Genomic DNA, 9,750 nt, shown 5'->3' with positions numbered 1-9,750 from the left:
ACCTGACAAATATCTACTTGGATACTTTTTCACAAATTAGCTTTAAAGTGTGGCATCCTCAAAAGTATTTTGCACAAAATTGCTCATGCTCAAGAATGGTTAACTAGATAAACCTGGTGTTGGCTTTGTGGTTAGGGTGGCTGGCTTGGGATCTTAGTCCTGAGTTTGAGCCCCTGCCTGCTATCGAATTAACACCAGGTGGGGTTGACTCAGCCTTTCATCCTTTTGAGATCAGTGAAATGAGTACCAGTGTTCTGGTAATAGGGGCACTGTATCAGCGGCACAGCTGTGCCCTCAGCCAATGATGCTACCTGCAGGCATGTGGTGCAAATGGAGGAGGAGAAGGAGGTTAACCAGATTAATTTGAGTAAAAATTTTATCTGAATGCATCTAAAATGTATTAATTATTTATACTCTGCATACAATCTTTTGGTGATGGCTGTTGGTCATTTTTTTATCCCCACACTGTTTCCAATTTGCACTTATCGTATCTTTCGGAATGTTTCTACTTTTAGCACATTAATGTGTTGTTGTCGTCTGTTTTGTGGCGACGGTAATTGTTGTTGTGGTGATTGCATGGCATGCTTTTTCTTACTCTTTCTGGATTGTAAATTATCCTGGAGAGATAGCATGAGAACCAAGAAAGACAAAGAGCATTTCTGCATTCTACACCGAGATAGTAAGCAACAGGCACTGGGTGACGAACCAAAGGCATTTGACGATACTATTTTGGACAAGGTGATAGCTGTTGACACATTTAGAAATCAAACCAAGATATTCAAATACTTTGTGAAACTTCCTGTTGTTTATGATTACTCCATTGGCAAGCACAAGGAGTGTTGTGTTTTCACACCTGTTTGTCTGAACACAATATCTCAAAAAAAAATTTGGTGGAAAGGTTGGGTCTGTAACAAGGACGAATTGATTCGATGTTAGTGAAGATTCGGATTAGAAATTTTTTTTTTTTACTTAGACGTGATTCTTCTCTATCGAGTGATGGAGCCAAAAACGATATGTAGCATGATATTTCAAAAAGTTGTGGACAGATTACGACAAAACTTGGTGGACGAGTTGGGTCGGTGACAAAAATAAGCTGATTAGATTTTGGTTCAGGTCTGAATGGAGATCCGGCCTAGCAGTAGGTTACAAAACAAACTGTTCAGCCTGGCAGAGGTATATGCACTCGACGGAGCACCGTTCCAGTTACTATCTAACATTAGCCACCCACTACTAGTTCTACTGGAATGCTTCCAATTATATGCATATTCTGAGAAAATGTTTCAAAATCCTTAGGCAAAGGCAAACGAGAAACCCTTGTGAAACTGAAAGGAGTGAAAGGGACAATCAAAGACGCTGCAAGATGAGATGATGCTCCCTAAAATAGGAGGAAGTGACATGAAAGCCAAGGAGGTGAAATACCACTACACATGCAGACAAGCATATCTTGACAAGGCTAAAAGACAATTCCAAGTTCATGAAAGAGTTTAGGGTACCAAATCAGGAGCACATGAAACCACTTTTGCTCTGTTGAAATCTGACATCACACAATCTCAATGGAATTGAGGGAGCTGAGTTCTTGACATCACTTCATTCCAGATACTGCATTTGGAATTCCTCACCGATAAGCTATCGACGTATCCACCAAAACATCTTTGTGAAGAAGATCCTGAAGGAATTCTCTATCCATCTCAAACAATACAAGATAGACAACAAAAAGGGGATGATGATATTTAGTAGTACACTCAGCGAGGATGCCGCTGCCCAAATAGCCATTTTTGTTGTTCGATCCATGAAGTGGCACTCCATCCAAGGTCACTAACAATACAGATTCGATGAAGACGAAGGACTGCCAGACACTTTAACAGCAAAGACACTGGACTGAGGCCAGGGAAACACTTCCAGATGACCCGACCTTCTGACCTTCAGGGTTCTGCTTTCTGGTTCATCAGTTGTTCCTAAATCTGAGAAAGTTTTGAGGCTGGTTCAGTCAGTATGTGATGATGTGGTGTTTGCTTGTAGTCGAGGTGGAATCAAATCAAATAAACACCTCACCCTGGGACTTGAAATGAAGAGCATCACTGGTACACAGTCAATGACATCCTGTATCGTTTGGGTCATTCCTTCAGCTGCCAGACTGTCGAAGAACTTGAAACCGAGCTGGCGACTGAAATAACTTGCAGGCAGTACTCCACCCCCAATGGATTGCTGCAACAAGCTGACTTGTCAACGGCATTAGCACGAGCCAATTATGACGAAATTACTGAAACGCTCTCTGGCAGTGGTATGGTTCATGACACAGTTGGCATTTGTTCCCAAAACAGTCATGAGAGGCACAGAAGATCAAAGAGATGATGAGCCCAGAGATAACAAGCCCAGACCACCACAGCAAAAAATAAACTAATATCATCACAAGTGTCTACCTCACAACAAAAAGCACTGGAGCCATATAGAAACAAGCCAAAGTTTTCAGCATTTCAACACATCAAGAATATTGAACAACCCCTTCATCTGACTGACTGATTGGAGAAATATCCTGTGGATGATCAGTGTCTCTCTCTTGGTCCTACACCAATGTGGGTTGGGTGGAACTCTCAAGTGACAGAAGATCCATTGCCAAGGCAACAAATTGGCTATCTAGAAAATGTGTTTACTTCCAAGGTTAGATGTTGCAGAAAACATGAAGATCTCCCAGAGGGTAAGCACAGAGTGCGGCGAGGACAATGCGGTTGTGACTCGTGATATGGTGATTGCAAAACGAGTGATACAGATCCAAGGAAGTGAAACACCAACATATGACAATGTCGATCTGCTTTGGACAATTTCACACATACCTGGCATATTTTGGGTGTTTGAGCTATTTCCTTGATGTTTGTGGTCAACTGAACATGCTGACAGAGACTGGAGTTCTGGCACCAGTATCACTGAATGGCTTTCTTATTGGAAAACACTTCAATGACTGCAAAATTATCCATTCATTGTTGGTTACTGCCATCTAACTTTTACATTTCACAAGTTTCTTGGCACTCAATGGACAAATGCCCAACTTGATGGTAGAGATGATCTTCAAAATAAAGAGCAATGACTCCAGCGTAGTCCCAAGAAGGAAGCCAAACATAACAACATACACACAACATAATGGTAAGTACTTACAAAAGCTATTATTGTTAAAGTTATAACCTTAACTTATAAGCAATTTACTGATTTCCCAACTGCCCAGATCATCAGCTGGGCACCGTTTTTCATCGAGGTTTCGATCCTTTCAGCCCAGAACCTCTCCAAACGGCGGATCCACAACCCCGGTCGTAGGTCCACATCAGTAGATTACTCAACATCAATGGATCCACGACCTCAAAGTTAAACTAGAACTGTCACTTTATAACTGCTGGTAGTGATGACCGAGTTCCAAGACATCCCGCTTTGATCAGACACTTGACCCTGACCCATGACGTTTATTATTATTCAATTGAATTCAGAACGGGATTAAAATAAATTCAACTCAAATGGAAGACCAAATAGGAAGAGTCCTGCATTGGAGTCATCAGAAGGAACCCAAACAAGCAAAAAGAAATGATGAAGTCACCAGGAGGAACCTGGATAGGATTTGGTTTTCAGCTGCTACTCATCTACCCTCAAACCCAGCGAGGTGCAGCCAAGTGAGTCTAATTGAAAAATAAAATAAAGAAGAACCCACATCAAAAATTAAATAACTGTCTGCTAGATCATGTGTCCAATCCGGTTGAAATTGAAGACGTATATTCCTCATCATGACTGGATCATAATTGTGAAGTTTCACGTCGATTGATGAAGTGGTTCAAGAGAAAGAATTTTCAAAAGATTTTTGCTCAATCCAATATGGCTGCCAGATCATGTGACTTTTTAATCATTTATGAACACCCTGGTATCCGCAATGCTTGGGGAACATTTGTGTGAACTTTCCCCTTGATCGGTCCAGCCATTCCGGAGAAGATTTTTTTTAATAGGTTTTCGGGTAAATCTAATATGGCTGCCAAACCATGTGACCTATAACATCATATGTGTGAACATTTTGTTCCTCATGGACAGGTGGTCATGTGTGTAAAGTTTCGCCTCAATCTGTTCAGCTATTTCAGAGAAGATTTTTGAAGGTTTAAGAAAACAAACAAACAATAATATGGCTACCACATCATGTGACTGATGACATCAATTTTTTTTCTCTCTGGACCAATTTATTCCTAAATAACCCTCAAAAAGCTTTCACACTAATCTGATGTCACATTCTACATATGCAATTGTGACATGATAACGAAGGCACCGATGGCATAATTAAAAAAATTTTTAAATCACATTCCCCATGAGTACTTGCCCTGTGCCAAGTTTCAATTTTTTTGTGGGTGCGGTTTCAGAGGTGGAGCCGTGGAGGTCCAAATTTTTCCAACATGGTTGCCACACCACATGACCTATGACATCATAGTTACAATTAAAACATTCTACAGCAGTAGTTTCTCATATGGTGAAAAGTTTGTCTCAATCCGACAAGCCGTTGTGGAGAAAAACACGAAAGTTGTGTGCGGACAAACAAAGACAGACAAACTGACCCAAATGCAATACCCTCTCCTCTGGTGAGGGTAAAAATTATTCGTCTTTTCAGATGAAGCAGACTTTTTTTTTTTTTTTGAAAGATCTGATGATTACCAGCAATTGATTATTTTTCTTGCATAGGGCAGCTTGGCTGCCAGGTGGCTATCATTTTGTTGGGGCATGACGATGCTGGTGATGCTATGCCCCGATACCAGTACAATGGTACTCATTTTGCCGACCTTGGAAGGATGACAGGCTGAGTCAATCCCACCTGGTGTTAATTCAGTGGCCAACGGGACTCAAACTCAGCATCCTAAGATCCCAAGCCAGCCACCCTAACCACTGAGCCAACATCAGGCTTGTACCAGCAATTGATGATGGAATACAGGAGGTACACAGAGGAGACACAAGCAGTAAAGCATGGAAGTTCTGCCAAGTACTGGATGATCAATGCCAAGCTCAACAATCAATTTATGGCATTCAGCCAGGCAGAGACATCAAATAATGTGGACCTGTTCATCATATCTACACCAGTAGATATGACACTCGAACACATCGTGAATGCTGATGCTGCATCTCAGCTGACAGGAAAAGGGGATCATTCACAAAGTCTGAAACAGCAAGGAAGCGCTGGATGGTGACAAGAGCAGTACACAGCTCCATAGTTGATAATCTACTTTCCAAGGCAGGCATGAGCTCATTAGAACACACCACAACAGAACCTAAACACTTACAGGGTTCATAAAGACGATGATAATCTAACCAGTGATTGCTGGTTTTGAATCTCCAATCAATCCATTCACTCAAAATGCTAATAATTTGTACTGTCTCACTTCTGAAAGAAGGTTACTGATCCTAGAAAAGATGACCCGCTGAATTACTTTGAGAAGGGCCAGGCCTAGCGTGACGAATTCCGAGAAGCCTTTTTTGCAGATCCCTGCAGTTTTGAGAGGCCAATCCTCAGAAATTTGTATCACCTTCAGTGAAAGTCAAAGTTTAATCTAAGCTGAAGATAGAAGAATTACAAGGAACCAGAGAATGCGTTGGTGATGGAGAAGACCTGCTCATCAACACAATGGAGAAGACCAATCTGGAGAAAGTTTTTGAATCTCCACTCACACCACTACCATTATCCTTGGGAAATACTGATGGCAAAATTAAAAAAAAAAAAAGACAAATCGAAGATGCACAAAGTTAAGAGCTTGCTGGTTGATAGAGCTGCTCCAGAGAAGTCTGATGCTACCATTATTGATACAACATTTCTTCTTGTACACACTGCAGAACCTCCTGCCAACATTTGGTGGTAGTGCCAGAGTCATCCTCACTATGTTGTGCCAGATGGCAGACAAAGTGCACTTGGTTTGTGAGAAATGTCAACCCATCAATCAAACATTCTGAATGACAATGACGTAGTTCTCAAGATATGATATTCTATATCACTGGTTCAGATGAGACTTGAGAAAAGGATTATCAGGCAGCTTTGAAATCCACCACCTTCAAGATGGCACTTTTCAGGTTCATGGTGTGGAATAAGGGAAGTAATGCAGGTGTTCTTGGCCATCACAAGCAATATATGGGAGTAGATAGTGAGAAATCAGATAAAATTTTACTCGAGTGAATCTGGTTAACCTATTTTTTTGGAGACAAAGTCAAGGCTCGTGGAAGAGCGAGAACATAGAAGAGACCAGGACGCAGCAGTATAAAGGGAAGAGTCGAAAGAGGGGGGGACAGAAACAGCAGGGGTGAGGGACAAAATAGATCGAGACTTGGACAAATAAGGGATGTGGGGAAGAATGAGCGGTTGAGGAGGATGCACGGCGTGGACAAGATGGATGCAGAAGCAAACTCACAGGAAGGAAGAACTGGAAATTTGGAGAGGTGGGCTTTGGGGAGGGTGAAAAAAGGGGGGGTTGATGAGGGTATAAAAGATCATGGCTTTGGATGGGGGATAATCTGAGATGGTGGTAAAGAGTTAGCTTGAAGACCTGGAGGGAAGGATGAGACGAAAGAGAATGTGGAACTTGGTTCCAAAGATGGAGAAAAGGAGGAACAAGTGAGTGTAGGTGAGTAGTGATTTGGGAGTTTCACCAGAAGGGGGGGGCGATGGTTGACCCTGCAGAAACCTAGGGAGGACTAAACACAGAAAAGGCAGGCAGTGCAAGACCAGAAAGGAGGTGGTAGAAGACAGAAACCACTGACCTGTCTGCGATGGTGAAGTGATAGGCTCATTGACTCAATTTCATCATGGGAGATTCCAGTTGATCTGGAAGACCTTGATCCATGACATCAAACTGAGCAAGGTGTGAGGCAGGGGCACCAGCCCAGAGGGGAGATCAATACTCTGTCAATGTGCAGATGAAGGCTTTGTAGGTGGATGCGAGTTTCGGTGTGCCAAGGAAGGACTTTGCATGACAGAGGATGTCCAGTCAGCGGCTGGCTTTGGAGACCAACTTTTAAATGTGGTTTGCCAAATTGCCCATGAAAGATCATGGCTGAAAGTGAGAGCCAAGAGCTTGAGTGACCGAACTTCTTCAAGAGGGTTGTTCGAAAAGTTATATGGGAGGGTTTACCATGTGGTCCTGAGAGAGGAGAGAGAGACAGAGAGACAGAGAGACAGAGAGACAGAGAGACAGAGAGACAGAGAGACAGAGAGACAGAGAGACAGAGAGACAGAGAGACAGAGAGACAGAGAGACAGAGAGACAGAGAGACAGAGAGACAGAGAGAGACAGAGAGACAGAGAGACAGAGAGACAGAGAGAGAGAGAGAGACAGAGACAGAGACATGACAGGAATGTCAGGATTGAAAGATGTGTTCAAAGTGCTAGGCCATCCTGGGATTCCATCAATGTCTGCAGAGGGGGAAGAGGCAGCTGCCTGCCTATCTGAATGATGGACGAGTCATCAGCAAACAGATAAAGAGGATTTAACAGAGATCATTGATGACGATCAGGAATAGGACTGGGCCCAGACTGGGCCCTTGGGACACTCCAGCCACGACAGGGAGAGGAGATGAAAGTATTCTGTTGAGAGAGCCACACGTTGGCTTGGAGAGTAGAGGAAGTCAGTAAGTCATGTATGGAGCTTGCTTTGGATGCCATAGGAAGAGTTTGGAGAGCAAGGCGGGATGTCAGAATGTATCGAAAACTCGATATATATCCAGAGAGACAGACGGCCCTGATTTCATGTTTGACATTGATGGCCTCCATCCATCATTGGGAGAGTGACCTGGTCTGAATTCTTTATTGATGATCTGAGATGAGGCTGGTGGAGAAAAGGAATTATTTCATACTAACTGAGATAATGAATTCCATGACCTTGCTGATGAATGGAACTAAGCTATGCCAGTTCAAGAGAAATAAATTTTCAAAAGATTTTTTTTTCAATCCAAAAGGTCGGTAGTTACGGAGATTACTTTTTGCACCTTTTTATGAAATGCGGTGATGTTGGCTGATTTTTAGGCAGATGGAAGATGACCTAGGGCAAATGATAGGGTGAAAAGTGCAGAAAGAGGATGTGTAAGAACAGCAGAGCAGTTTTCTTTCGGACATGAGAGCTGATGCCACCCAATCCAGTTGCAGAATCAAAGTCGAGGGTTGTCCGAAACGTCACCATCTTCGGTGCAAAATACAAGTCTCAGAGCAGTTGGGTGCGACTGGGTAAGGTGGGTGCCATTTTTGGGCATGAGTGATTTTGCTCAAAATACATTGGAAGGTGTCACACTTTAAAGCTAATTTGTGAAAAAGTGTCCAAGTAGATTTTTATCACATGGCCAGATTCAGATTCCCAAGACATTTTACCATATAAAACAATACTCAAAACGTTTGGGAGATAAAAGTCAAGTGAAAGAGTCTCAGCTCTTGTTCCTGAGAGCATCCTTCACTGAAGCATCTCATCCCGAAGAGCATCATCTCCTTTTCTCTCCCAGCGACAGTATCACGACCATGTCGGTGGTACTGACCCTGACCAATCAGCATGGCCCAATATCACGTCATCTTGCTCGTCGCCAATTAGGAAAGGCCGTGATTCTTCCTCTTCCAGTGTTCTGTTGCGTGGGTGAGGGTGAGAGGGGTGTAAGGGTGTGTCACAGTGCAGATGGTGAAGCGCCCAAAACGTTCACCCGGCTAGACACAGGATAATGAAGGAACAAGACACTAACTTTGAGACATAAAATGGCACAGCACTGTTTCTAAGCAGCGTACAAACAAGCAGGACAACAATCCCTATTCACATGGTTCAGAAGTCCTATAGTCTACACAAACACGAAGCATTCATTCTAATTGCTGACTCTCCCCACCCCACGCAACTTGATTCATCCTCAGAATACCATTTCACCCTGCATGTACCATTTCCACCATAAACCACATCAAATCAACTGTGGTGGGCTTGGAATGAAAATCCAGCATTGCAGCATCAGACATTGGGCCAGAATCTCTCATCTGAATGACCCCAGCATAAAGATAATTTAGAGTCTCACCACCACCAACACTTCCCTACGAGCTTCCTCCACCGATCTTTTCAGCCTGTCATTCTTCCAGACTCATGGAACCTTTTCAGCATGAGCTCCATCTATGATGTTCTGCTGCTCTGAACACCTGTATTCCTGACCTTTTTGTCCCTTATTTGACTCCGCTGTGTAAAAACTTCATTGCAAGTTGCCTGCTTCTTATGTTTGCAGAAATAGTTTCTTGTGGAACAACACGACGTAATTTTATTTCCACGGGAGACATGTGTACTTACCAAAGGAAAAATACGACACCATCAGTAAGAACACCATTACATCCCGATTCTCAAACTCTTCCCAAATGAACGAATGTCTCCACATGATCACATTGAGCAATCACACAGGTACTGAAAGTTAGCCATTACCATAACGAATGAATCGAGCAAGCTATCCTGTAGGAGTTATATTTACATAACACTATGCCGTACACACATCACGATGATGAGCCTTTAACAGCCACAACTATTCACACCTCGTGGGGTTAGCCGGGAAAGTTTTGGGCCCAAGTCTTTCGCGAGCCGGCTGGCTCGACTTGACGTTCGACTAAGTAGGTAAGAGCAAGAATTTGTAATTTGTTCAGGGTACCGACGATGCTCGCCCACTCTTGGGACACCATGTGATCTATAAGGTCCACCAACCACAGTACAGTAATGCTGGCAGACGGGACGCCAACTTTAACGTCCATCCGAGG

This window comes from Eptatretus burgeri, chromosome 4 (genome assembly GCF_056783735.1).
Source record: "Eptatretus burgeri isolate ZD-2024b chromosome 4, Ebu_testis_v1, whole genome shotgun sequence".
Lineage (NCBI taxonomy): Eukaryota > Metazoa > Chordata > Myxini > Myxiniformes > Myxinidae > Eptatretus > Eptatretus burgeri.
Note: the sequence above shows the minus strand (reverse complement) of the source record.